The sequence below is a fragment of the Diabrotica virgifera genome, chromosome 10, assembly GCF_917563875.1.
Source record: "Diabrotica virgifera virgifera chromosome 10, PGI_DIABVI_V3a".
NCBI classification, from domain to species: Eukaryota; Metazoa; Arthropoda; class Insecta; order Coleoptera; family Chrysomelidae; genus Diabrotica; species Diabrotica virgifera.
Window position 1 is genome coordinate 142129059 of NC_065452.1, and position 27102 is coordinate 142156160.

Below are 27102 nucleotides of genomic sequence, written 5' to 3' on the forward strand. Positions count from 1 at the left end.
AGAAAGAATGAGGGTTAATTACACAGGAAGACGGATGATAATACTTCTTTTAATCGATTTCCTGAGCTATAAGCAGTAAATGATATCTTTTTTGTCAACGGTTTAAGCTATTTTGAGGCAGTTTTCTCCTCCGACGTCTTAATAGAAAACTATTTTTAAGTAAAATTGTTCCACAACACTGTTACATGCTTGTTTGTGAAAACGTCTCGGAAAGATGTGGAGTGCTTCTCTCTTCCCAGGGGAGAGCGGGTGCTTTTGGGGGCGCGCGATTCGGGATTCGATAGAAGCTCTGGTGGCAGTGGTGTCGCTTACTCTCCGCACTGTCTGATGGCTGGCATTACGCAATTTCCAGTCCTCTCCCGATCTCGCGTTCCACAATAAAAATACCGACCTATGCATTTCTTTAGTTTACTACTGTTCCATTTTATGTTAAACAGGATGCTGAGGAGTGTTTGTGGTCCTATAATCTACTGTGTTCGCTAGGATTTGATGCTGTACTCAGGACTCTATACGGGTAAGAAATGATAAGAACTTCTTGACCATTTTTTATCCCCAAGATGTAAATATTGCTCAATTCTTATTTATATAAACTTACAGAATATTTTATTTTATTTCGGAAAACTCAAAACATACATGGAAGACGTAAAAGATTTTATATCTTATAAGATAAAAAATTTATTTATATATATATATATATATATATATATATATATATATATATATATATATATATATATATTTTAATTCGTGAAATATATTAAAATTATTGAAATGATGAACGGATTAGCAGAATATCTTAAATAATTGTAGGTATAAATACGGCATAGGGGAATACTTTCCACATTTGGCACTGTATTAGACCATGAAGAGCTATATGTTTTATGTTTTAAAACCATTTTTCGTTCTGCAGAGGATATTCTAAAATTGGGTGGCAAACAGCCAATTTAATACATTTTTATGGGTTGTATAGTTATGGACCACAAAATGAGATTTATTTTGTTTTCCTTACAAAAAGTCCATTTAGCTTTGCCAATGATTCTTTTGATTTTTATTAATATTAGAAAAATAAATAGAAAACAGAATGGACCAGAAATTATTAAATTGACTTAGATTTGATATTCAGGAAACCCTGAATATATAATCCTTTAAACGGATGTAAATCCATTTAGAGAATATAATTTTGTATATCTACAATAAACATAATAAGTAATATAATATTTTATAGGAAATGGTTGAATGCTCGAATATATGAATTTTACAAAGTCAAAGGCAGATATCGAGCACTGAATTTATTTAATCTTGCCCAAGTATACTTTCGCTATTTAGAGCATCTTCAGGGGCATTTCGTCGTAGAAACACTTCTACTTCCATCTTGTAACAATGTAAAACCTTAGTGGTACTCGGCACTCAAAGTTATCTGTTTGTCCTTTGTTAAGTGTATTCGTAGTTAGATGTTAATTTAAGTTGCCACCAAAATATTTTCATAATAAATGACATTCGAGGATACCTTCATTTTATTGACGAAATGCCCCTGAAGATGCTCTAGAAGCGAAAGTATACTTGGGCAAGATTAAATAAATTCAGTGCTCGATATCTGCATTTGACTTTGTAAAAAAATAATATTTTATGTTTTTATAAATATCGAAAAGTCTGAAAGTCCTAAAGCTCTTTTTATTTACATTTTACTTTTAATTAATATTTCTTCTTCTTGTTCTCATACCATTTTGCCCTCTCAGACGTCGGAGTGGGATTCCCATTCTTCCTTTACCCATTTTTTCTATGCATTTCTATTTTTGGCAACCGTGTTTAATTCCTCAATACTTTTCTCTTTATTCCTTCCTATTTCTTCGAGCTGATCTATCCATTTCCTTCTTGGTCTTCCCCTTTTTCCTTTCCGTCTACTTCCCTCAATTATAATATTTGCCTTGTAATTTTTTCTGGTTTCATTCTATTAATATATCCGAACGAGAATATTTGCATCAGTTGTCTGATATCTTCATTCCTGATTCTGTCCCATTTTGTTTTCCCGCACATTTTTCTCAAATATTTCATTTCGATTGCGTTGATTTTTGATTCATGTTTTTTATGAATTGTCCAGTTTTCGCTTGCGTATGTTATTATTGGCATTCTTATCGTATTGTGAATTTTTCTCTTGCCTTCCATTTTTACATCTTTGTGTCCTAGTTTTGTTGTATTATTTGTGTACATAGTATAATTGTGTAGATTTATTTCCTCTATTTGTTATTTTCGCATCTATTTTGCCATTATCAGTCAAAATGCTGCCCAGATTATTCATACGTTGTTATTTTTTGTAATGTTGTTCCATTACATTTAATCTCCTTATTGTTTTCGTCTTCCTTTTCATTATTATCGTTGTTGTTTTATTTATATTCACCTCCATTTTCATTTTAAGTATTTCTTCAGTCCTCGAATTCACCAGCCTTTGCATTTTAATTTTATTGTTTGCTAACAGGCTAACAGTACCATATCATCTACATAGCTGTAATTTTACTGGTTTGAAGTTCCTGTATCCAGTTATTGTATTTAGGCTTTCTTCTATAGCTTTATGTCCAAATAATGGGCTTAAACTATCTCCCTGTTTTATTCCTTTATTTATTTTGAATTCATTGGATCTTTGACCTCCCCCTTGTATTTTTCCTCTGACTGTCTTGTATGTACTTTCTATGATTCTGATTAATGTTTTAGGAACTTCTAGGTGTTCCAGACATTTCCATATTGTTTTCCTGTCAACTGAATCAAAATCTGACTTTAGATCAATAAGTGTCAAGTATAGTTCTTCTCATTCTTCTATTTTTCTTTCTATCACATTTCTTTCTATTTATATTTTATATTTTAAGTCGTGAAATATTGACCGGTTTAGCAGAATATCTTAAATAATTATAAAAATACTATAGGAGTAGACTTTTCAGCTTTTGGCACTGTACCACGAAGATTTTTTTGTTTTATGTTTTAAAACCATTTTTAGTTCTGCAGAGAATATTCTAAAATTGGGTGGCAAACAGCCAATTTAATACATTTTTATGGGTTGTATAGTCATGAACCACAAAATGAGATTTATTTTATTCCCATATATGTATAAAGTTCATTTAGCTTTGGCAATGTTAGTTTTTTAATTTCATTAACGTAATTATTTCTCAAATAGCTAAAAATACGCCTATAAAGAATCTCTACTAATAGTACGTAGAATAAATCCATAAATACGTAGAATAAATAAACTCTTAAAATATTAAATTGACTTAGATTTGATAGTTTAGAATTTAGAATACCCTGAATATAAAATCTTTAAACGGATGTAAAATCCATTTACAGAATAGGTATAATTTTGTATACAATAATTCAGTATTTTATGTTTCTGTAAATCTCGAAAAGTCTGGGTATCCTAAATCTGTTTTTATTTACATTTTACTTTTAATTAATACTTCTTCTTCTTCTTCACATATCCTTTTGCCTTCTCAGACGTCGGATTGGGATTCCGATTCTTCTTTTACCTATTTTTCCATGCACTTCTATTTTTGGCCACCGTCTTTAATTCTTCAATACTTTTCTCTTTCTTCCTTCCTATTTCTTCGATCTGATCTATCCATATTCCTAATTTATCTCCATTTTTCGCAGATCCTGTAGTTTCAAATGTTTTAGGTACATTCCATGTCAAATCACTCAGGCAAAAAATTTTGGATCTCCGATTTGTCTGAAAATTGGTATATAGCTTCTGCGGGACGTAAAAATAAGATATTTAAGGTCAAAAAATCTTCTTCTTCTTTTTTTCTCAAAATGTTATTTTATGCGATTTTACAGTGATTTGGTGTTTATTTAAACAAATTTGCATTTTCTGTCGTAAAGTATCAATGAAAAACATAATATTTTAATAGAAAGGACTCAAAAATGTCATTATATGGCATTATAACAAGTTATTTTGAATCAAAACAAGTTTTTGATCAAATGTTATAGTGTAAAAAACGATAAAATACCGTTTTTTACATTTTCCTCCATTCCCAAAATACATCATCAATTTGGCTGAAAATTTGCCCACAGATAGCCAAAAGATAGGACTTTAAGTGGTTAGAAGGATTTGAATTATATTACAATACCAAAAAAGTTACATGTAGTAATATCAGACTCAAAAGTATATATTAGTCCAGTCGGGATAGCATTTGACCTTGAATGCCGAGCTGCCCAAAATTTTATTTTTTTGATCTTTAGGGGAGTCAATAGCAGCCTAAATTTAAAATCACGAATGAATTCCTCCGTTACGTTAGCCGCCATCTTGATTTTAAAGGAGAACCTGTTTTGCTCAATATCTCCGCCATTTTTAACTTTTCGACAAAAATGGTAGGAACTGAAATTGTTCCAAATAAATCGTATTTACAATTATTACAATTTCTTTTTAACAATTTTTTTCGTGAGGTCGATATTTTCGAGTTAATTTTACTTACAGTAGACGCCTATATTTTTGACTATAATATTGCATGTAACTTTTTTGGTATTGTAATATAATTCAAATCCTTCTCATCACTTAAAGTACTATGTATTGTCTATCTGTGGGCAAATTTTCAGCCAAATCGATTATGAAGTATTTTGGGAATGGAGAAAAATGTAAAAAACGGTATTTTAACGTTTTCTACACTATAAAATTTGATCAAAAGCTTGTTTTGAATCAAAGTAACTTGTTATAATGCCATATAATGACATTTTTGAGTCCCTTCTATTAAAATATTATGTTTTCCATTGATACTTTACGATAGAAAATGCAAATTTGTATAAATAAACACCAAATCACTGTAAAATCGCATAAAATAACATTTTGAGAAAAAAAGAAGAAGAAGATTTTTTGACCTTAAATATCTTATTTTTACGTCCCGCAGAAGCTATATACCAATTTTCAGACAAATCGGAGGTCCAAAATTTTTTTTGCTCCAAAATTGAGTGATTTGAAATGGAATGACCCTTTAACGTTTCTGATGTTCACAGTGGATTTGGAGATAGGATCCATTCCAATTCGAAAAGTATCATTGAAAATATGTCTTGCTTCCGAGTATGACCTTTTCCTATCACCCCAGCCTACCCCCAGGGGGCGGTGGTGAAGGATCGTGTTTATTATCACTCGATAAATTTAAAAAAAATATTGAACACGTGTTTTTCATTTTTTCGATCCTATGTAAATTTCGCGAAATAATCAACCGTCCTGCTTCTTTTAACACACCCGGTATAATAAATAGTACACACATCGGAAAAATCTAGGGATATTTTTATAACATAATACAATTAATAAAAATACATTCACGTGGTCGTTTAATTTCAATTGTAGTCCAAGTAATGAAGCTTAAAATAGGAAAAAACCTCGCAATTTTTACAGAATGGATCGATTTGCTTGAAAATTTGAGGATTAGTGGATAGTCCACTAATCACTAAGGATCAGAATCTATATGATGCCGAAAGGCGCTTTTACCATGGGGGTGGTTGCCACCCCATCTCGGGGGTGGCAATTTTTAATTATATTTTGACTGCAAAAGTTGGTAAAAACATTCATTCTAAGCAAAAAGTGTTCTATACATTTTTTTGATAAAATTAATAGTTTTAGACTTATTCTCTATCGAAAGTGTTAGTTTTACATCGAAAAAATCAATGTTTCAAATCAGTTTTCTGCTAATAACTCAAAAAGTATTCGTTTTATCAAAAAACTTTACTTAACAAAAATGTACCTTTTGAAAAATAAACACAACAGTTTTTTTTTTAATTTTCTTTAAGACCAATAGTAACCCAGTTATATGTTATTATGTGTTAGCTCTTCTTCGTCAAATGCTAAATATTGTAGTTTCAAAGTCAAAATACGGATAAACTATGCATTTTTCGAGGATAAGTTGTTTAAACTAATTTAAAGTATTTAAAAATATCTATCTTCAGAAATAAAAAAATAGTCTCTAGCTAAAAAATTAAGTGACTTATAATGAAAATAATGTCAGTCCCTATTTTTTTCAGCGAAAAAGTGATCGGAAGCAATCTCCTAATCACCACCCTAATTGAACTTAGTCATTGACCTTATTTGGTCTTCTTTATTTATGCATTATTAATTATTATTAATATGTTCTAGAAGTTTGACCGGCTTAGATGATTAGTTTAAAAAAAATGGAGTTAAAAGCGAACAACGAATTTTTGTAGTTTGGAAAAAAATGGCGTTTTCTTCAGAATAGAAAGATTAGCATCAGAGATACAAAAAGATGTTTCAATATGAAACTGTAGCTTATTTAATTCCCAAGAACTTGATTTGCAAAAATTTTTTCTACGGCAAAAATTGAGTGAGCTATTGACATTTAAAACTTGTAATAACATGCAAGAACCACCTTTACCAACCCTTTCAAAGTCACCTCTTTTTGCCACTGAGGATTTTAAAAAGATTTAATATTATTAAGCTTATAGATCTTATAAAATCCTACAAAATTCTTTTTTACCAAACTTTCTAAGATCAAAAATACAAAAGTTACGGTTAAAAAATCAATATATTTTTTTGAAAAAAAAAAAGGAGAAATCCAATTGGAAGCATAATAATGTAAGTTAGCGGTGTTTTTCATCATTGGCCTTATTCATTCTTTTTATTTATGTATTATTAATAGATTCTAGAAGTTCGACTGGCTTAGAATGATTAGTTTTAAAAAAAAACTGGAGTTAAAAGCGAAACCCGAATTTTTGTAGTTTGGTAAAAAATGCCATTTTCTTCAGAATAGAAAGATTAGCATCCGAGATACGAAAAAATGTTTAAATATGAAATTGTAGGTTATTTAGTTCCCAAGAAATTGTTTAAAAAAATTTTTTCTACGGCAAAAATTGAGTAAATCGTAAATGAGTGTTATCAAAAAACATTGATTTTTCGATATAAAACTAACACTTTCGATAGCGAATAAATCGAAAACTATTAATTTTATCAAACAAAATGTATAGAACATGTTTTGCTTAGAATGAATGTTTTTATCAACTTTTGCGGTCAAAATATAATAAAAAATTTCCACCCCCGAGATGAGTTGGCAACCACCCCCATGGTAAAAGCGCCTTTCGGCATCATATAAATTTTGATCTTGGAGTATCCACCACTTATTCTTAAATTTTCAAGCAAATCGATCCATTCTGTAAAAATTGCGAGGTGAAAAGCTTCTGTTCCTGGACTATTGATTTATGAATTAATTTTAATTCATAACGACAAAAATGATAACGAATATTTGATAAAGCTTTTTACATGAGAGGAAAAAACTAGATGTTTCATGCTGCAGTAAATATTCTGCTAGTTTCGATTTTGTTCATGCTATAAAATTATTGTTTACTTAGTCCATTGAAAATATTGTTTTTTATCATGGAAAAACGTCATTTATCTTTGGATGAGATAAATAGGGTTGTAAGCCTTCTTAAATGTGGCATGCGGCAACTGTTCTTTAGTGTTAACCGCTAAAAGACAACCAACAAATACAGCACCTGAATTGGTTAGCGACTTGCAGAGGGCACACCAGGTAACCATAGACCGTGATACTGTAAGAAATCGTCTCCATGAAGCCAATCTTCACAATCGAAGGCCATTGAGATGTCCTCCTATCTCCAGAGGCAATTGCGCTGCAAGGTTAGAGTGGTGTCAAGAATATCAAAACTCTGGTACAAATGATTGGGCTAGAGTTTTATTCTCCGACGAATCTAGATTTGGGTTTCATCCAGATTCTCGTCGAGTAAGAGTGTGGAGACGATGTGGAAAAAATGTAGAACGCTTAAAACATGTCCAGGACGTTTACACATACAGAGGTTGTACAGTAATGGTATGGAGTGGAATAATAGTCGGTGGCAGAACGGACCTCGTTTTTCCAAACAGCTGGCTTACAGCTCAGCAGTACCTCGATACCATTCTACAACCTATCGTTCGTCCATTTGCTAATGCGATCGGTCAAAACTTCCACCTCATGCATAATAATTGTCGTCCACATGTCGCACGCCCAGTGATAGACTGGCATATCAACGAAGGTATTGATGTGTTGCCATGGCCAACACAATCCCCCGACCTGAATCACATCGAGCATGTATGGAACATGCTTCAATGAAGAATTACTCCACATATGGGTAACATATACACACAGTTTCGTTTCCTAGAGCGTCTGAAATAAGAATGGACAAACGTACCCCAACAATATATCGACAATCTCATTTTTTCTATGAGCGACAGATGCAGAGCCTTAATAAACCATGGTGGAAGCCATACTTTGTGTAAACATTTTGTTTTTTTATTACGACCATATTTTGTAATGACCTAATTTTTTTAGGCGCGATTGGGAATGAATTTTTATTATTCTGCGCGCATGCACACACAGACAGTATGGCGTTAAATCTTTTAAGTTATGTATATATCAGGTGTGAAAAGATGAAAATAATATATTAGTGTTTTTAGTAAATATATTTATTATAATTTTTGTGTCTTTGGAATTGTCTTCCTCGGGAGTAAGATAAGTATTATTAAAACATTTTTATATTTATTATATACCTCGTCCAATTAACTTACCGTTGCACGTCATCCGCGCCATAGCCTGTGACACGATACCAGCACGAAATATTTAGGCGGTGGTATCGTGTTCTTTCGTTAGGCGGTGTGTTCTTTTTTAGAATCAAAATGATTCTAAAGGGGAACAACTCTACCGCCTAGATATTTCGTGTTGGTATCGTGTCACAGGCTATGGCACGGATGACGTGCAACGGTAAGTAAATTGGACGAGGTATACTTCACTTCGTCTGTTTGTTATCGTGAATTGTCATTATGTCCCAGAAACTATATAAACAGAGAGGTCGTGGCGTTATTGGTAGAGCATTCGGCTACAGATCGAGAGGTCTTGGGTTCAAATATGGACCATTTCTCTTCTTTTTTTTATTTTTCGAAAGTGGTAAGCATTAAAATTAGTTTAATATTTAAATAAAATAAAAATAAACTGTTTAAAGTATATTTATTTCATTGATGGATTCGACTGTTACTTGATGGAAGTTCATTTTATCTAACAATAAAAAAATGAAAACGTTTGTTTTCTATACTTCCACAAAATTTATTACAACTATGGGACTACAGCTGTTTCGGCAGAGTGCCTTTCTCAAGTGATTTAGATTACTATGAGTTTGCCTTTTTAAAGTCTTTAACTGAAGAGGTTGAGGAGTGGGGAGCTGTTTGTCTCGAGTTGGTCATTCAGAAATATATCTGTATTTTTCAATTTATTAATTTCCATAGATTCTAATAAAGATAGTTTAAGGCCTTTATTTTGAATATGCAGAATTTGAAACTGTTCGTTAAAAGAATTATTATGATCTAGAAGGTGAAGTGCGTATGTAGAAGTGTCTGTTTTTCTATTGTTGAAAGCCCTTTTGTGTTCTGCTATCCGTTTGTCAAAGGTTCTGCCAGTTTGACCGATGTAAGTTTTCGGACAGTCACCACAAGTTAGTTTGTAAACACCACTCTGTAATTGTTTGAACAGAAAGAGAAAACAACTACAGAGTGGTGTTTACAAACTAACTTGTGGCTAGGCTAGATCATAATTATTCTTTTAATGAACAGTTTCAAATTCTGCATATTCAAAATAAAGGCCTTAAGCTATCTTTATTAGAATCCATGGAAATTAATAAATTGAAAAATACAAATATAATTCTGAATGACCAACTCGAGACAAACAGCTCCCCACTCCTCAACCTCTTCAGTTAAAGACTTTAAAAAGGCAAACCCATAGTAATCTAAATCACTTGAGAAAGGCACTCTGCCGAAACAGCTGTAGTCACATAGTTGTAATAAATTTTGTGGAAGTATAGAAAACAAACGTTTTCAGTGTTTTATTGTTAGATATATTTATTTCGTTGAAATCATATAATAGAAGTATAACTTCTTACGTGCGTACAAAGTACACACACATTCTTTTTTTTTTATGTAAGTACTTCTCCATAATTTTGACATTTCTGAAAGGCTTTCTCGTTATTTTGACATTTCAACAAATTTTGTTGTATATAAAATACTACTAATCACTTCAAATCGATTATTATTTATTAAAAACAATTAAAGAAGGAAACCGTATTTTTCTAAAAATATCCGTAGACTTTATAGTCCAGGGCGCATCTGTTTTGAGATGGACGTTGAGAGGTGACTCAAATTTTTTTTGCAGAAATTGCTTGAAAATAAATCAAATAATAATATTTGAGTTATCCTCCCTCTCAAAAAGGTCCGGAACATTGTTTAAATAATCAAAATGTCAAAAAATTAAGGAAAAATTCGATTTTTTTCTTCGTTTTTTGATTATAACTTTAAAAATATTCATTTCCGAGAAAAATTGTACTGATATAAAAGTTGCGTAATTAAATTTCCTACAATATAGAATTGGTTAACAATCTAAAAATAGTCACCCTAGTTGCAAAGTAGCAATAATTGCGAAAAAAAAAACAAGTATTCGCATTTTACGTTTTTCAACCATTTATGCTATAGATACGACCTTCATATTTCACCCAGAAAAACTTTATGATACAGTAAAACAATACTGTAAATTTTATTAAGATCGGTGTAATAGATTTTGCAAAATAAATTTTGCAATCCAGCTTTCGCAAAAAAAATTCATTTTTTCAAAATGTTACAGGACTGAAAATAAAGCAGATAGCAAGTTGAAATTTTTTTTGCTTATAGAAGTGTACCGTACCTTTCATTTGCAATTTGCAAAATTAAAATCGATTAATTACCACGGCGTCAGGAAATTTTTTAAATAAACAAAAATTTTTGGTGCTACGCGCAGGACAGCGGTATTCGATTCACACAAGTTAATTTCCACCAAAATTTCTTCCAATCTTTATCTAATATATTATTTTCTTACTCTATATTTTGTTGTATTTTAATATTTTAATTCCACAAAAATTAAACTAATTTTATTATTGTTTGTGAAATATTGTTTAAACAATTGCATATGTTTAAAAATAATAAACTTTTATTTTTTAAGTCAAAATATGTGAACAAAGAAAGTTTTTGCTAATAAAAGTATAGAGGAGTTTGCTATTTAAAACGATAGAGTGTGTTTTTATTTTGCAATAAACAAATTTATTTATTTATATCGAAATTTAATAAAAATTAAAATGTATCAATCATTATCAAAGGTCATTGGAATGCCCAATCAGAGCAAACTATCCGCTGTCCTGCGCGTAGCACCAATAATTAATGTTTATTTAAAGAAATTCTTGACGCCGTGCTGTTAATCGATTTTAATTTTGCAAAATTGCAAATGAAAGGTACAGTAGACTTCTATACGCAAAAAAATTTCAACTTGCTATCTGCTTTATTTTCCGTCCTGTAACATTTAAAAAAAATGAATTTTTTTTACGAAAGCTGGATTGCAAAATTTATTTTGCAAAATTTATTGAACCGATCTTAATGAAATTTATAGGATTGTTTAATTGTATCATAAAATTTTTCTGGGTGAAATATGAAGGTCCTAAGTGTAGCATAAATGGTTGAAAAACGTAAAATGCGAATACTTGTTTTTGTATGGCTTTTTCTCAATTACTGCTATTTTGCAACAAAAGTGAATATTTTTAAAATTTTTAACCAATTCTATATTGTAGGAAATTTAATTACGCAACTTTTATGTCAGCACAACTTTTTTCAGAAATGAATACTTTTAAAGTTATAATCAAAAAACGAAGAAAAAAATCTAATTTTTCATTAATTTTTTGACATTTTGATTATTTAAACAATGTTCCGGACCTTTTTGAGAGGGAGGATAACTCAAATATTATTATTTGATTTATTTTCAAGAAATTTCTGGAAAAAAAATTTGAGTCACCTCTCAACGTCCAAATGTACCAATATTTTTACAGATGCGCCCTGGTCTATTACCGATGTGTGTATTTACATTACATATTTATTATCCCTGTGTGGACATATATAATTTCAAATTGCCAGTGCGACACGTTCGTATAAGTTCGTATAATATGAAGTGAAGAATGAAGGAGATAGGTATAAAAATAACTTTGAAATACAAAAGAGCGAACTAAAATAGCCGCTAATTATTCTTTTTAGTAGGACGGTCTACAAGCTTTTGTTTTACACATGGCTGGGTAGAACACGGAAAAATTATTAGCTGAAATGACTCTTCCACCCAAATAGTAAAAACATAGAGAATAGATTATCGCCTGGAGCTAATAGCAAAATTAAAGTTCGTTTTTAATCATGGTGTAATAATGAAACATTTTATGATAATAAATATTTTAGAATGTGGCCTGAATTCTAATTTGAATAAGAAATTTAAAACTGGGATATTTTATTATGAGCTTTCTAATTAGGGAATTACGATAAAGTACTTTTACTTTTACTTTTTAAGGGAGAACTAGGAACAATAGAGGCAATTTTATGTTTGAACACCTTAATACAAAACTGCTTAGATTAACGAAAAGATGTCTACCTTACCTTCATAGACTACGAGAAGATATTTGACAATGTTAAGCATGATATCATGATGGAACTACTACATAAGGCCAACATTGACCAGAAGGAGATCAGAATTATTCAAAATCTATACTGGAACCAAGTGGAAAAGATTGACAAGATGAGGATTGATCAATACCAATATACGGATGAATTTGAAATCCGAAAGGGTGTCCGCCAAGGCTGCATACTCTCTCCGATGCTTTTTAATTTATATGTGGAAAATATATTCGCGGAAGCATTAGAAGGCATGGAATTAAGGTGAACGGCATACCAATTAGCAACCTACGCTATGCGGACGACACAGTGATTATAACCTACAATTTGGAAGATCAGCAGTTATTACTATATAGGGTGAATAGCACAGGTAAAAACTATGGCCTCAAGATCAACATTTTGAAAACGAAATATATGGTCATTAGAAGAAATCCTCAGGAAGACCCAATAATATGCATAAGTGACGATAGTATAAAATGCGTGAAAGCTTTTAAATACCTTGGCACCACAATCAATGGCCAATGGGATCCGCAATGGGATTTATGGTATGGAAACGTGGACTTTGAAAAGAACATCAATCAACAAACTTCAAGCTTTTGAAATGTGGTCATTGAAAATAATAATGCGCATACCGTGGGTGGATAGAGTTCAAAACGATGACGTCCTTAAGAGTGCAGGGAGAAAAAATTCCAGAAGACTGGAATTGTGCATAGATTAGCTCGATTTACAAAAAAGGAGAAAAAACGTTGTGCAAAAACTACAGAGCTATAAGTATTACCAGTGTAATGGGGAGGTTGTATGGACGAGTATTAAAGAAAAGGATAGAATTAGAAATCCAGGACATGGAAGAACAAAGTGGTTTTCGAGCCGGTAGATCGTTTGCAGATAACATATTCGTGATGCAACAAGTAATAGAGAAAAGAAAAACCAGGAATCTGTCTGCTCACCTAACATTTATTGATCTGGAAAAAGCCTACGACATGGTACCTTTAAAGAAACTCTTTTAAATTTTGACGGCGATAGGCGTAAGTGAAGCATATGTGCGAGCAATTAAGAATATGTATCAAAATGTGAAAATCTATGTCGAAACCATTCCCTGTTACGGTCTGAGGCAAGGGTGCTGCTTATCGCCAACACTATTTAAAATATACATCCAGAAAGCTCTGAAGCAATGGATGAAAACAGTTGCTGGGATGGGAATAATGATTGAAGAAAACTGCTGAACAACTTTATTGTTTGCTGATGACCAAGTAATTCTTGCCATCGATGAACATGATATGGATTATATGCCAAGAAAGTTACAGATCGAATATGAAAAATGGGGCCTATGTGTGAACATGGAGAAAACGGAATATTTGAGAATAGGAGAGGAAACCGAAGATCCGGAATTAGAGTTAAGAAGTATAAGAAAATGTAAGGAATATAGATATTTACGAAGCATAATATTACAAGGGACTACAAAAAGAGACATACAGCATAAGATACAGCAAGGAAGGAAAGCAGCTCGTATTTTAAATGATATACTATGGTCTAAAAAGGTGAAGCTGAATACAAAATTAACAATCTACAGAACAATTGTGAAACCTATTCTAACTTATGAGGCAGGTTGTTGGCAAGTCACAGGAAATGAAAGAAAACTATAGAAGTAGCGGAAATGGATTACTTACGTAGAGCATGCAGGGTATCTAGATTAGAACACGTACCAAATGAGGAAATAAGACGAGGGACAAAGAGTGTATATTCCACGGTTGACCGAATAGAAACAAAGAAATTGCTATGATATGGTCATGTTATGAGAATGCCAGAGGGAAAAAGAGAGCCAAAAATAGCATTAAATTACACGCCTATAAGTAGAAGAAGAAGAGGAAGGCCTACAGAAACATGGAAGAAAGGCATAGAACAGTCTATGGAAGATAGAGCTATAGAAAAAAACGAGTGGATGATGGATAGAAAACGATGGCGAGCGAAATGTGGGATGCGGAGGAGACCGTAGACCCACTGCTTATATATACCATTATTACATTTAAAGAAAAATCTTCCGTGTAAAAGGTATATTCATTTTAAAAACCCCAAAAAGGGCTACTAATACAAAACAGAACGTTTTCGCTTTAAAGAGAGCATCATCAGTGTTCTTTGCATGCAAGCTCTACATGCTAAGCCATCAAAAATACATGGGTTAAAATTTTGGTGGCTTTTTTGGTATTACATGGTATTTTTGGTGGCTTAGCATGTAGAGCTTGCAAAGAACACTGGTGACGCTCTCTTTAGAGCGAAAACGTTCTGTTTTGTATTTTTTGGGGTTTTTAAAATAAATATACCTTTTACACAAAAGATTTTTCTTCAATTTTTTGTAATTAATGTACAGAAAATTTTTCCTTGTGAATATTATTATATTTGTTTAGATGAGACTCGTATAACAATTTGTTTATACTTTGTTTATAATTAGCACATTAGTTATAATCCCTTTAGCATTTGCTTTATCATTTAATTTCATTTAATCTTACGGCCTTTATGTTTCACATTCCGCTAAAATTGTAACATTTTACCATTATTAAATTTGTTTTCCCTTTGAAATCCTAACACAGGTAACTAATAATGGCATTGCTTTAGTAGTTTAAAAATAGAACGCTTGTATTGGAGAGCTTTGAGTTTATACTAAATTAATTTTATTGGTGCTTTCATTAATTTAACTAAATTTAATTTTTCATTTTCCAAACTGGCCTTTAATTAAATTACTATCATGAACACACATGCGTTATTGAAGTCTGAAATTCTATTATCTCGCATTAATAATTTTGTTGGAAATTCGATTAAAAAGGTAGTCGCTGAGAAACGTGTTTTATCACATTATTAAGTTACATTAATACTTTTGATTCTGATTCAGTTATTGTGATGTTGGCACTAGAGTGATTTAGACATCATATTCTTCTTTAAGCAACTTAAGAAATCGTTAGAATACAACAAACCGGTATATTTATGTTTCGTGGATCTTAAGAAAGCATTTGACAGGGTCAAATTAAAGGAAGTTATCAATTTGTTATACTCAAGAGAGGTACCCCTAGGAACAATTAAAACGATCGAAAACATCTACCAGAACAACACAATAAAAGTAAAAGTAGAAGATGAACTAACTGACCCAATTGAAGCCGGCAATGGGATAAGACAGGGGGATTCCTTGAGTCCTTTATTGTTCAACCTGATCATGGATAAAATAATAAAAAAAAGTAAGAACTAAATAAGGATACCCAATAGGAGAAAAACAACTTAAAATAATCTGCTATGCAGACGATGCAATACTTACTAATCTCTCAAAGTGAAGATGATTTGCAACGTATGCTGCACCAATTCAACATAATCGCCAGAAAATTTAACATGTTAATTTCCTCACAAAAGACAAAATGCATGGTTATAACAGCAGATCCAATAAGATGTAAATTGGAGCTGGAAGGTCAGATAATAGAACAAGTGATGGAGTTGAAATATCTAGGCATCACACTACCTAGCTACGGAAGGCTCGAAACAGAAGTGGACGATCAAGTGAATCGAGCAAACAGAGCCGCAGGTCAGGCCCCCCGCAAGGTTGAGCGACGCCCGCGTACTGGATATATATTTTATATATATATATATATATATATATATATATATATATATACAATATATCAAGTGAGTGAGAAGAAGTCTCACTGTAATTGAGGTTATCAGTCAAGGAGAAATAAAAAATGAAAAAACTATTTCAATCTTTTAATAGAAGACGTTTCGTGCAGTCTTCCTGCACTTCATCAGTTCTACTGATTGTGAAGTTACATATAAGATGTACACAACAATGTCATCACAATGGGTTGTGTTGTTAAAAACTTAATAGCTAAAAAATACATAAAATTTCTTAAGCTAAAAATACATAAACGCAAAAAATGTCACAAAGGTCCTTAGTGGTTAAAATCCTAAGGTTATTGAACAGTTACATAAAATTTTGTTTTGAAACATGAGGCCAGGAGAAGAAATATTCTGTTAGAGTCAAAAGAATTATTTTAAATCCATTTCTTATTCTAACCAAAAAAAGCGCACAAAAAACCTAAGCAAAAAACCAACTGTTCGGTGTCTGTTATTAAATGGATTTAAAAAAAGGGGGATGTGAAAATCTTAACAAAATTAATGTAAATTATTGTAAACCTAGATTTTCATCCAAAAACCTCCCTGTGACACACAAAAGATAAACAAATAAAGATATACGATCGCCGTGACAACGGCAGCAATGTATAGTGTCACAAAAAAGCTTTCAAACGAAAACCCGGTTTACAGGTTGACGATGCACCCTGAATTATATCAATTTCTTTTTAATCGAAAAATTTCTCTTTAATCCCCTATATATATATATATATATATATACAGATATATTCTGTCAATCTGGCACCATTTTTAAGCAAAACATGTCAATGTCGCACCCAATTTGACGATGTGGCACCCGATTTTGGGTGCCAGTACGACAGCGTGTATATTTTCGTCCTAGGAGAGTACGAGTGTTCCTAATGCAGAATATGTAAAAAACGTAATGGTGCCAGATTGACACTTTTTCCAAACGGACATATTGATTTGTTCAGGCATTTTTCGATAGAGGGCGCTCTGCTATATACAACTGTATGTAACTATATAATTGTAGTCAATTTGGCACCAATAGAAAAAGTGGCATAGTGGCACCATAATTCTGACAACCCCGCCTTTCCCTAATATAACCTCACTTGTATTATTTAGCGCCGATTTGTAATACCGTTAAAACCGCTGCGATCAATGCAGATTATATCTCAGGTTCTATAATAATTAAATATTTTCAAAGGTGATCTTTGTGTGCAATAAGTCAAAGTGTGTGAAATAAACAATAAATTGGGTGTTAACATTACCATGAGAGACAAAACGAAAAGAATACTTAAATTATTAGACGACAATGTACAAGGTAAGTATCCTAATTTAAGTATAATAATAATAATTATAAAGTATTAACCCTTTAACGTTTAGTGGCTATATTTGGAGTCACTAGAGAATACTCTGAAAGCATTAATTTTTTTCTTGTAAGAACTGAGTCATTCTATTGTGGAGTGAAATAGAGGAAAAAACGAGGTTTTTTATTTACTGAAATTTTTTATTTGATTAAATAGCATAGCTAAGGTAAATGAACAGATTTATAATCCATATTATATAGGTAGGTAGGTATACAACAGTGGCTACACATATTAAATACAGTTATTAGTGTTTAATGGGTGGAAAATGACTTTATTTTCGTCATAAGTCAGTCAGTTCTTATGCAAAAAAACTTGTCAAAGCTTTTTATTTGCAAGGGTATTTTAATGAACTTTAAAAGATTTATGTTAAGTTTTCCCAAAAAATTGCACGGAATTCAAGTTATTTGAGATTAAAGGTTCTCCATTTCGATGTTCTTCGAAAAAATAACCATCCTTTAAAGATTAAATAACAACCTCAGTTGTTATTGGGTGTACATATAGGTATTTCAGACGCGCATCTCTTTGTTTTTTATTAGCTACAATTTTGTTTTTTATGTTTTTTTTTCTATAAAATTAAATTTTTTTAAGTTATTCATAAGAAACGGTTATAAAACGTGAGTTTTTGGCATAGTTTCACGTGAGAAAAATGGATAGTTTCAATCGCAAATAACTTGGAAAGTGTCAATTTTGCAAAGAAATTTTATAAAACAAAATTTACTCAGAATTGGTCACTATATCGATTTCCATAGTCCTTTTTATTAAAAAATTTTCATCCCCTAGATGGCGTTCTTTACACCCCCAGGGCAAAAGCACACTTCGGCATAGAGTAGATTTTGACGAAGGTTATAATTACTACCTAAATCCAAATTTTCAAGGAAATCGACCTTGGTTCTCAAAATTCCACGAGAAAATGGCTGTTGATTGGACTATAATATACTTGGAAAGCAAACATTTTTTAGAAAATCATATTAAATAATCAAATTTTTGTCTTTAGCTGTTTAGGTGCAATAAAATAAACAAGTTTTCAATTAACATTGTGGCCTAGCAGTAATTAATTATAAATAAAAATTGAATTATCTCAGTTTCAATGTTGAAAAAAATTAGCGGTTTTTACAGTTTTCAAAGTTATACACGGCTTTTTTGCGTAAATTATGAGTCTAATCAAAAAAACTTATTCTTTTTATTTCTAAAAAAGTGTCAAAGATTTTGCAAATAATGGAAAAGGGAAATGCAGCTGAATTTAAAAATAAAACACTGGAAGAGATAGATATTAATATGGATGAACTAGATGTAGGGAATGAACCACGCCATATGGAATTTAACGAATCTATGCAATCCGAAACTGAATTCTTTGAGTCGCAAACAGAATATATAGAAAATAAAGAAAAAGGACAAGAGGAATCAATGAAAATACAATCAAATAAAATGTATCAAAAAGGCGAAAAAGAAAATATTTTGGTATATAATTGGTCTCTTAAATATACTAGAAATTAATTGTTGTTTGTTTGTTTTTTTTTAGATAAAGTAGATATACACCAAATTGTTAAAGTACTTGAAGTACAACAATCCGATGACAACTTTTCACAAAAAAAGGTAGCTCTTTTGTAAAGTATTTTGTTCATGTGTTCTTGAATTTGTTGTTTTTAGGTGAAAAACTAAAATGGACTTGTAACCAAAAACGTATTATGCGAAGATTTTTTTCAAACCAAATAGCATCGAAGAAAGCATTAAGAAAAGTTGAATGCGAAGATTTTATTAAGAAACATCAACCTAATTTCGAAAACATTTCTTGGTTAAAGGTTAAGACATTTATTTTCAATGAGTCAAGAATGAGAAAGGAGGATTCTTAATTAATCTAAAATTCAACATTAAATGGACTTTTGTTAAAAAAAAGACATTTTTGTTTTATATTTTTTATACAGTGTGTCTGCCTAACTTGGGTAACGCGTAATAAAGGAAACTTTTTTAATATCAATTTTACGAAAAAAAGTTATTCTTTATAAAGTGCTCTGCATAGTTCAAAACCTAAGATGCAATCATCAGATATCAAATTTTATCAATAATATACTAGGTATGTCCAAAAATATGAATTTCGCTCAAGAGTAAAGTGCCTTTATATTTCACAATATCGAAAATTGTTATTAAGAAAATATGTTTGTAATTAAAAATTATGTTATAATATGCATTTACACTCTTCTAATTGAAAAAAAAATGAAAATTTTCCTAAAATTACGGATACCCAACATCATTTTCATTTAAGATAACTCCGTTATTATTAATTTCACGAAAAAAGTTATTCTTCATAAAAATCTCTTAATAGTCAAAAAACTAAGATGCAATCATAAGATATCAATTTTTTTCAATTTTATACGAGGTATGTAAAAAAAATATGAATTTCGCTCAAGAGTAAAATACCTTTGTAGTTCACAATATTTCAACTAGAATGATACAATTGCATATTGAAACAGTTTTTAATTCTGAACAACTTTTTAGAATAACAGATTGCAATATTGTGAAAAATAAAGTTACTTTACTCTTCAACGAAATTCATATTTTTTGACATACCTCGTATAAAATTGACAAAATTTAATATCTTATAATTTTATCTTAGTTGCTAGACTATGCAGAACGTTTTATAAAGATTAACTTTTTTTCGTAAAATTAATAATAACGGAGCTATCATAAATAAAAATGATGCTGGGTGTCCGCGATTTGAGAAAAATTTTCAAAACATTTTTGTTCAATTAGAAGAGTGTAAATGCAGATTATAATATAATTTTTAATTACAAACACCTTTAATCAATGACAATTTTCGATATTGTAAAATATAAAAGCACTTTACTATTGTGCAAAATTTTTGACATACCTCGTATACTGTTGATAAAATTTGATATCTGATGATTGCTTCTTAGGTTTTAGACTATGCAGACTACTTTATAAAGAATTTTTTTTTCGTAAAATTGATATTAAAAAGTTTTCCATATGGTTCCAAGTTACGCAGACACACTGTATATTTTTAGCTTGTAATTATTAAGTGTTTAATACAGGCTTTGAAAAATATTCGTTAATTTTATTGTTCGTGCTCCCAACGAGGATTTTTTAATATTAGTTTTTATTTTAAAAGACCTTTGTTTAAATCTTTTAATCAGAGATTTGTTAAATAAGCACACAAATATATTTTTTCGTAAAATATTATAATGTAAAAGATAAATAAAAATAAAATTAACTACGATTTGTCATATTCCGTAGTTTATTATTATTTATTTTGTTTTTAGTATACATTTTGTTTGTTCAGCAAGTATGTCGTTCTCTTATGCAGTTTTGATAGTTTATTTTTGATAAAAATATAAGCACAAATTTAAAATAAAATAAAGTTTAAATCGTTTGAGGTCTTTCTTCACTCAAATAAAATTGCATATTTTTTTATTGCGATAATTACTTGCACCCACTTTTACATACATATGATGAACATGTAAACTCAGTGTCAAGTTTAAATAACTAATATACATTTTAAGCAGAAAAACAGTTAATGTGACCCCCATAAATGTGGCAACGCTGCGTGGTGCCTGTTTGTAATTTATTATCAAAATTTTATACAACTTGGATGCCTCTTTATCAGATATTTTCGGGGTGCCGAAATATCAATATTTATTATATACAATATACACCGGGAGCTACATTGACGTCGGTTTACTGGGTGCCTGTAGCTACAGTTACTATGTATATATATATATATATATATATATATATATATATATATATATATATATATATAAATAATATATAATAATTTTTATATATATAAATTTATAATTTTTTATTTTTTGCTTGTAATAAAACAACAGAAATTGAAAGAACTCAAATTTTATTTTTCTTGTAACTAATTTACTGATAATGGCAAAAAACAAATAAAACGTTAATATGTATATTAGTGAAGGACGTAGGCGTAAAATTTCGGGCCAATGTGTTTTAAATGCATTAATTTTTCTCGAATCCTAAAAAAACTAATAAGTATTTTTGAAAAATTTAAATGCAGAATGAAAGATTACATTATTACCGAGGGCCGTAAGTCCCTTAGAATGACCAAAAAGTACTTTTGAATGGGATATTTGAAATTAAAAATTACACTAAATTTTCTCTTTTTTTTTTCACTCATGTAATTTATTAAAATAAACAATATAGAAGTTTTCAAGGACTTTCGTCCCACTTTCATTCTGCGTTTAGATTTTTTAAAAATGTCTTACATATTAGTTTTCTCAGGATTCGAAAAAAATTAATGCATTTATTAAAACACATTGGCGAGAAATTTTGCGCCAACGCCCTTAGATCTAAATTGAATTAAATGGGTGTTTTTCTAAATTTGACGGCAGCAACTTCTTTTATAATATCTTTAAATTCAATTTTATTGCTCTTGCTCAATTGTTAATATTACCAAACCAGATAATATTTCCTGTACCATAGTAAACAATTTTTAATTAACTTTAATTTTGAAAATGATCTCTCACCAAAAGCAACAGACACCGGTAAAGTGAGGATGATTCTTCATGAAACAGTGATATTTGGTAAAGATGAAGTTAGATTATTTTCAAATATATATTGAAGAATATCAAGTGGATCTGATGAGTTAGGCAATTAAAGAACCTAATTATAAAGCTTTTATCTCGCTAAATAAATCAGTTGGATAAATCTTTACTTGATCAATCTTTTGTTGAACAGCAAGACAATGCTTTAAAATATCATGGTCACTTAGTGTAAAAATATCACTGAAAAAACCAAGAACATTATCATAATAAGACATTGTATCAAATCTACTATTTAATGAATTTGACCAATTATTCTAAAAAAAATAATATTTTAAACGCGGTTTTTGGATCATGAAATGTCTCTTTTCTATGTTCGTAATCGAAAAATTTTGGTTTATATTTTCGTCTCACGATATTTAACGAAGGAAAACCTTGTTCATCAGCTGCTAGTTTTCCCGCTTGGGCAATTATTCCTTCAACAACATTTTCATCTCCGTAATTTTTTTGGCCATTGGCATGGTACAGTTGATTTCACATTAAGATTATAGTGTAATGTGTAGTGTGTGTGTTAAGTAAATGTCTTGTTACTTGAGCATAGTCGACTTCATTGTCTTTACAAAGAGACGCTAATTGGATCCGAACGTCTGCACTCCCTTCACCTATCCCAGAAGGATAGAAATTATTTCTATTAACAGATTTTTAATAAAGAAACATTTTATACTCAGCTGGGATTCACAACTCAGAATCCTTGGATCCAAAGGTCGGCTCTCTTACCATTGAGCCACACAGGGCCGGCGATAACGGGCCTGCAAGTGATGCACTGCAGGCGGACGCCCCTATTTGGTGGGCGCCAAAATGAGCTTTTTGCTGCTGGTGTTATACAAAATACATAGGTACTTCAAAACGGTAGTTCAGAAATAAATATAAAGGTACATATTATTTTTATATTACAATCTTTGCCTTTTTATAACATGTATTTATTATCGAATTGGGTATTCAATTATCAAACTATCAAAATCCAACCTATCCATTGTCAAAATTTATTTTTCAAAATTTGAATTCCTTGTCTCAAAAAACCTCAATGCCAAATTTTTATGAAATTATTTTAATTTCAAAAATCCACTCAAGTTTCAAATCTGGACAGAATATTACAACCCAACAAGTTTTGACCTGTAAACAAATTTTTACTATTTACGAATAAGTACTTCAAAATAGGTATTCCGATATTATACCGTTTTAAAAAATAGTAAATTATTAACACCAAATATAAAATAAGATTTTAATTATTTTTTCACTAATAACACAATATTTTTTTATTTTTGAAATTTCTCCAGATGTTCGTTAAAAATGTAAAATTAAAATTGTATAAAAAATGAATATCTCGTTAAAATAAATATTTCTTATTTGCCAAACCTTCGGTTTGTCGCCCTTTTGAGGCTGCGCCCGCGTGCGTCGCACGCGTTGCACGCCCGGTTACGGGGTCCCTGCCGCAGGTTGCCTGAAGGACATAATATGGAGAAATAAAAATATCGAAAAAGAAATGAAAGGCAGAATTTACAAAACAGTCATCAGACCAATAATGACATACGCGGCAGAAGCACGACCCGACACAAAGAGGACAAACAGTTTGCTCGAAACAGCGGAGATGAAATCCCTCCGAAAAATCGCTGGTAAGACTCTATGGGACAGAGCTAGAAGTACAGATATACGACGGAGATGCAAGGGTAACAATAATAACTGGGTAAGAAACAGAAGAAATAGAATGACCACATAAGCCGAATGACAACAAATAGAGTAGTAAGGACGGCGAGAGATGGTTCCCCAATAGGAAGACGATCAGTGGGAAGACGACGAAAACGATGGAACGACAACTTACTAGAGACACATTGAAAGAACAGAGTCATGTCTATACAAAAAGAAGAAGAAGAAGAAGAAAAAGAAGAAGAAGTATCGTCTCCCAATCGGAGGTTGGCCATCATCACTATCATTAATCTTAATCTATCTACCGCTGCTCTGAAGAATTCTATGGAACTGCATTTAAACCAGTCCCTTAAATTCTTCAACCATGACACTCTCCTTCTTCCTATACTCCTTCCTCCTCTTATATTTCCCTGTATTATCAGTCTTAGCATTTCATATCACTGTCCCCTCATTACGTTTTCCAGATATTGTAACTTTCTTATTTTTATTGTGTCTATTATTTCGGAATGGGACGTTTCATCGCCGCCGGTTCATCGCCGCCGTTTCGATGCCGCCGGTTCATCGCCAGTCCATTTCATCGCCGTCATATCTCGCATTTCCTACAATTCCTAATTAATACTAAAAATAAATAATAATTGTAAGTGTCGAAAATTCGGAAATATATCAGATAGCGATTAATTGACTGGCGATGAATCGGCCGGCATCGGCATCAAACTGGCGGCATCGAAACGGGCGGCGGCGATGAAACGTCCTAGACCCTATTATTTCGTATTCTTTGCCCATTTCTGGCAATACTTCCGTGTTCGTTTTCTTCTGTGTCCATGCTATTCTAAGCATCCTTCTGTAACATCACATTTCAAATATTATGTAATATCATGAGGCAGGTGTGATAATGGTTGAGGTAGATCACACCAATCCTCAATACTCACATACAGCAATAATACACTTCTTCTCCGGAAAATTAACGCACCTTAAAAATGGGTCATTTCTGATGTCTTGAATTTCCTAAACTTCGGATTTAAGTGATTTTTTAATATGTTATTTCCTTATTCTTTAACAATATCGCTCTAATAATATTGTTGCTAAACAGGTAACTAATATAACAATTGTCATTGTATACCGACAGGTGATCTAGGGGCCCCCTGCCGGGGGGTCTGGCCAGCGAAAGGCAGGGTCCGGAAAAATGTTTGATATTTAACCCCATGAAAACGCATTTTAATGGATTCTATGACTGAAGTTTCTTGAACCTACATATTGCTATTTTAGTTGACCAACACAAAAAAAATTTGAAATCACCTTATTTTTTATTCGCTTTAAAAAATTTTAAAGAAAAACAACAAAATGAACAGATAGTAAAACAAAATGAGATAATATAATGAAACAATAAAACGAAAATTTCTTGAAACTTCAAAAACCGAATAGAAAAATATGATGATACAAAGGTTTATTTAGAGAAAATGCAGGAAGAGGTAAATCAGATTGCTGAGGAGATACAGAAAATTGAAAAGGTGGAAGAAAAATTCAAGAATGCGGTAAAATTCGATATGGAAAAAGTGGAAGAAAATTGACGGAGATAGGAAAATGTCACAAAGGAGGAGACCGTCGGGAATGTCTCGGGGGCCCTAGCTTAGCCCGAGCCCCTCTTCCAATGGCATTTTAGGTTTTATTACGCCGAAATAACTAGTTTCCTAAGTATTAATTTAAATTTTTATGTTAAGTTCTCGGCAGCCCCAGCTCAGCTCAGGCCTCAGGGGCCCCTTCTAAGGGTTCTGTTCCAATTGCATTTTAGTCGAAAATACTAATTTCTCCAGTGAAAAATTAAAACTTTATGTTCAGTTCTAGGATGCCCCTGTAAGGTCTTTTTAAAATTGTGTAATTTGAAAATATTTCGTTGGGATCGGCTTTTAAAATACATATTTTATTTTCCTCGTTAAACTCTATGCACGGTCAAAAAAGGAGCACCTGTGGGGCCCCCCTTGGCCGGGGGCCCCGGGACACTGCCCCGGTTGCCCCAATGGTAGTTACGGCCCTGTATACCGAGTGTGCCAATCAAACTTTCTTTTTTTCTCAGGGTTCGCATTACCTTGTGGAATCTAGCATTTATAAAATACTGAAATTAAAACCCAACTATACCCTCATGTTTTCTTAACATTTTGTTTTTTGATTCATTCGCTTATGTTGGATAATAAAAAAGTTAGACACTTTAACATCTAGCCATGTTTTTCATCAATACAAGGTGTTTTTAAATAAGTAAGCATGGCAAACTTAAGCGGGTGATTCTACGTGAAAAAATAATGACAGTTTGTTTTATAAACGTATGTTCTCAAATGATTCGTTTCCGAGATAGGGGGTGTTGAAATTTTTCTTACAAACTGATAATTTATTTATTGCTCTAAAATCGGTTGAGATATGCAAATACAATTTGGTGGGTTTTAAGAGTTAAATGTTGCGCATTTTTTGACATAAATTAAGAATTGAATATTCACCATTGGCGCGCATACGGGTAATATGACCCTGATTTTCTGGGTTCTATCCATGATTTTCTAGCACCTAGGGCTCTTTACAGTCTTTAGTTTCACTCTGATCACCAAGGAAATAGAACAAGAGGAAGGAGGCAAGAGACAAGAGGCTTGTGGTCGGAGGATATGTCCGCTCCTGTATAAATTTTGGATTTTATAGAATTTCTATATCTTGTGTTGACGATAATATGTATAATCTAATCTATTTGATTTCTGACTATTTTGTTGTAGTATTTTCTTTTTCTTGTACCTATTGAAAATGGACTAATATTTGCAGGGCCGTGCGGTGCTATGATGCGGTGAGGCAGTCGTATCAGGCGGCATCACAAGGGGGCGGCATAATCAGTAAAATGAAAATACATCAAAATAATCATAGGAATAAGAAAGGGTGTGAAAAATAGAATATTTGAAAAATATCCGATGGTGAGTGCCACTCGATTTTAAGGCAAAGGCCAGACAAGCGATAATTTACGTCGCCGTAAGAACAGTAAAATGAAGCGCGAAAAATGGGTCCTATCTTATGTTGCTATGTTGCTGCGCGATATTTTACAGCTCGTCTGGCCATCCACTACTCTCACCGAGGGGACCCATTTTGGCGCTTCATTTTACTGCTCTTACGGCGCCGTAAATTATCGCTTGTCTGACTTTAGGCTAAAGAGTGGCGCATGCCACTCTGTAAACTTAGTTTTAAAAGTGAAATCGTCTTCTTCTACAGAAACAATAACCTTTTCTTGTGTTATACAAGAGCTGTACACTTTTTTTCTAGTTCTACAAAGCGTTGGGAAGCTCTGAAAAACATGTTTCACATCTAACTTCAAAACCGTTAAGCGACACTAGTAGATGGTCAAGTCGAATAGATGCATTGAAACCTTTAAGATTTCAATTTTGTGAAA

The 27102-nt window shown here is 31.8% G+C and overlaps 1 protein-coding gene across 1 annotated transcript in view; it reads left to right on the plus strand.

Annotated features, from left to right (window-relative positions):
* Window positions 1-245: 245 nt before the first annotated feature.
* Window positions 246-27102, plus strand: part of LOC114332770 (protein slit-like) — a 62067-nt gene continuing 35210 nt past the window's right edge. The window contains exon 1 of the mRNA XM_028282545.2: window positions 246-514. The gene's annotated coding sequence lies outside the window, so the exon portion shown is untranslated. The remainder of the gene's footprint in view (window positions 515-27102) is intronic.